The sequence below is a fragment of the Pinus tabuliformis genome, chromosome 1_1, assembly GCF_031772625.1.
Source record: "Pinus tabuliformis cultivar Carrire ecotype Pingquan chromosome 1_1, CPIR1, whole genome shotgun sequence".
NCBI lineage: Eukaryota > Viridiplantae > Streptophyta > Pinopsida > Pinales > Pinaceae > Pinus > Pinus tabuliformis.
In genome coordinates this window covers 370,846,672-370,850,858 of record NC_142297.1, presented here as the reverse complement: position 1 = coordinate 370,850,858, position 4,187 = coordinate 370,846,672, and the positions used below count along the sequence as shown (strand labels likewise).

The window sequence follows — 4,187 nt, the reverse complement described above, 5'->3', positions numbered from 1 at the left end:
ATGGGTATTATAAAAATATATTTGTTAAGAGTTTAGTTCAACATCTTACTCATGAAAATTGAATCTTGTTGGAATTGAATCTAGGTGGGAAGGGTAACAATCATTCTTCCTGTCCAGTCATTATCCAAGCCAGACCCACTTTCCATCCATAAAGCTAAATCCACTTCTCATCAGTCAAGCTAAAACCAGTTCTGATCCACCCAAACTAGACCCAATTCACAAGAAAAATCTTGTTCACCAGGTACTTTCTGCTATACATATCATTTTCACACTATTCCCATAGTGTTCAGAGAACATTGGCCAAAATAAACAATAGATATTATACACACCATTTTATTATTGATGTGTAATGAAATCTCGATCTTAGCATATGCATGATAGCAAAGCAACCCTCTTTTTAGCGTTTTGATATTTTTATAGATATTGTTCTCCATCAAGTCTTTCTACCTGACCTTTTATGCATTTTTTGTCATTTAAAATAGAAGGGCACAACTTCTCAGGAGATGGATCTGTTAGAATGGTATTCTCTTTCCACATCTTGAAAACCAATTCTATTTTTCTATGGCCATTTTGTTCTTTTTCGGGATCCGGGGAATGCACTTGCACTTACATTAGTCTAATCCCAGAAAATAAATAGTGTAGGCGATTTACATTTAATATTTGGATCTCGTTGTAGGCGATTTACCTGCGTTTGCAGGAATCTCAAAAACATGTATTTCATCTCGTCACAGACAAGTTAAATTTTTGGGCCATGAAAATGTGGATTTTACTTAATACCCCAAGGAAAGCTGCGATACATGTAGAAAATGTTGATGATTTTAAATGGCTCAATTCCTCCTATTGCCCTGTGCTTCACCAACTTGAATCCGCAGCTATGAAAGAGTATTACTTCAAGGGAGATCACTTGAATACACTCTCAGCACATTCCTCCAATTTCAAATATATAAATCCAAAATATTTATCCATGCTAAATCATCTTCGTTTCTATCTTCCACAAGTTTATCCCAAACTGGACAAGATCCTTTTTTTGGATGATGATATTGTGGTGCAGAAAGATTTGACACCCTTGCGGTTAGTATATCTTCATGGAAAGGTTAATGGTTTAGTGGAAACCTGTGGAGAAAACTTTCGCTGATTTGACAAATACCTTAATTTTTCCAATCTCCACATAGCCATGATCTTTGATCCTAATGCTTGTGGTTGGGCATATGGGATGAATGTATTTGATCTCAAAGAATCGAAGAAACAAGATATAACTGGAATATATCACAAGTGGCAGAACACGGTAAGTGTGTAGTGTGGTTTATTTATGTTAATTCCTGTGATGCTTACTTTAAAGTATTTGAAGTAAATCTGAAGTAATTAGCTAGAAAACTTAATGGGTTTTTCTTTGTTTGATTTCTAAGTTTTTCTTTTATTGTATGTTAGAATGAGGATAGAGTGTTGTGGAAACTTGGAACACTACCCCCTGTATGTTCACATTGGATGCTTTTAAATCAAGAGTAGTAAGTGCTTCCATTCGCATTTGGTGTTCATATCCTTTGTTTCATTTAGAGTTGCAGTCTGTGTGTCAATCTTTCTGCTTTTCATTCTCTTTTTCATGACCAATAATTGATATGAATGTTTTAGTGCACCTGAGAAGATCAAGGCTATGGGTCATGTCCTATCCAAGGCTAGAGAACAATTTTATGGTTGTGCGACAATAACAACGAAGTTGCAAGCAATGCTTCAGTTTGCAGATGAGCAAGTAAGGACCTTGGAAAAGCAAAGTAAATTTTTAATTCAGGTGGCAACAAAGTCTGTTCCCGAGGGCTTGCATTGTCTGTCCATGTGATTGACCATAGATTATTACTTTCTTCCTCTTGAAAAGCGATAATTTCCTAAAAAGGACAAATTGGAGTATCTTCCCATGCATTATTTTCTGACAATGTATTGGCTACATCTATGGTTGTGAATTCAATTGTCACGAATGCTAAGGTGAAGTCTTATTAATTTAAATTACTTTAAAGTTTGGAAGTCCAACAGTTTTGCTGCATTTTACATTTAATATTTGGATCTCATTGTAGGTGATTTACATGTGTTTGCAAGAATCTGAGAAACATGTATTTCATCTCATCACAGACAAGTTAAATTTTGGGGCCATGAAAATGTGGTTTTTACTTAATCCCCTAGGGAAAGCTGCGATACATGTAGAAAATGTTGATGATTTTAAATGGCTCAATTCCTCCTATTGCCCTGTGCTTCGCCAACTTGAATTTGCAGCTATGAAAGAGTATTATTTCAAGGAAAATCACTTCACTACACTCTCAGCATGTTCCTCCAATTTGAAATATATAAATCCAAAATATTTGTCCATGCTAAATCATCTACGTTTCTATCTTCCACAAATTTATCCCAAAATGGACAAGATCCTTTTCTTGGATGATGATATTGTGGTGCAGAAAGATTTGACGCCCTTGTGGTCAGTAGATCTTCATGGAAAGGTTAATGGTTCAGTGGAAACATATGGAGACAGCTTTCGCCGGTTTGAAAAATACCTTAATTTTTCCAATCCACACATAGCCAGGCACTTTGATCCTAATTCTTGTGGTTGGGCATATGGGATGAATGTATTTGATCTCAAAGAATGGGAGAAACAAGATATAACTGGAATATATCACAAGTGGCAGAACATGGTAAGTGTGTAGTGTGGTTTATTTATGTTAATTCCTGTGATGCTTACTTTAAAGTATTTGTAGAAAATTTGAAGTAATTAGCTAGAAAACTTAATGGGTTTTTCTTTGTTTGATTTCTAGGTATTTCTTTTATTGTATGTCAGAATGAGGATAGAGTGTTTTGGAAGCTTGGAACACTACCCTGTGGATTGAACATTTTATGGCTTGACCCATCCTTTGGACAAGTCTTGGCATGTGTTGGGTTTAGGATATAATCCTAGCGTGGACTGTTCAGAGATTGACAATGTAGCTATTTTTCATTACAATGGGAACATGAAACCCTGGTTAGAGCTGGCAATGATGAAGTGCAGGCTTTACTAGACAAAATATATAAAATATGATCTCCTTTCTTAGAACAGTGCAATATAAATGAATAGTTGTGACCTCAATATCCGTACTGGAATAGATTGTCAAATGTAAAGTGCAAAGGCCCTAGATTCTAGTTGATAATTCATTCTAATTCATTTGTTTTTGGAGTTCCATAGAAGGTTTCTAGTTTATGGCTTAATAAGTCAAGTTTTTGGAGGTGATGTGACCTAGCAATGTTTAAGATTTACAAATTTTATGTCCTCATTGTATTCCTTCATAGTTGGAAGTAAACTCCTATATAAGTATTCATTTCTTTGTTAGTTAATATTTCTATTTCATCAAGTAATTACACAAATTGCTCTTCCAAGAATAAAAAGAAGTATGAGACACAGAGATTTAGGCTTTCAAGCTAGGGAAAAACCTCTCAATAGGGGAAAACCCAACAATCCTCCTCTTATTGAATTTATTCAAAATGAGATATCCAACAAAAGACCAAAGAGTCCCTCCAATTCAGCCCTCCTGTTTAAGTCAAGGTCAATAGTTGAGTCTCTGCCTAGTCAAAGTCAGAAGCAGTTTGTAAATTTATGTCCTTATTTCAGGTTTAGTCTCTTATTATAATAGGCTGACTTCCAATTACAGACTCTTTTCCTTGTATTACTGATCTTCAGCTACTATGGCAAACCCTTGAATTTTTACCACAGATATTCAGATCTTGTAGCAAATAGATAGCTTTAGATTGAGATTCAACTTAGTCACAGACTTCGTTTTCTTCAAGTGTTGTAGACTTTGTTTTTTCCTTAGTTTTTATTCTCCTGTTGGATTACAGACTTCGAGCTTTTTCACTTTCTTGGTTGCTACCCAAAAGAGGTCGAATATAGGCTAAAACGCCTGGATATCATTCTCCATGAGCTTTGACTTAACTAAACAAAGAGTGACTATGCCTGGATTGTTGCCTTTGTAATGTTGAAATGTCATGCAATATTTGCCTGTGACAAGATGTAATAGCACTAATTGGACAACATTGAAACTAGCTCAATTTAATGTTTAACTGCCATGACCAATTCCTTCCTTTTCCCATAACAGCTATGCTACAATAGTCTCACATGGAGTGAGGGATAATTTGCACATGGGCATCTCTCTTTTGACAATGAAGGCAATGTGCTA

At 35.4% G+C, this 4,187-nt stretch overlaps 1 pseudogene; it reads left to right on the top strand.

The window, feature by feature from the left end:
• Window positions 1–2,126: 2,126 nt before the first annotated feature.
• LOC149213160 (polygalacturonate 4-alpha-galacturonosyltransferase pseudogene) lies at window positions 2,127–3,091 on the top strand (annotated as a pseudogene).
• The last annotated feature ends 1,096 nt before the right edge of the window (window positions 3,092–4,187 follow it).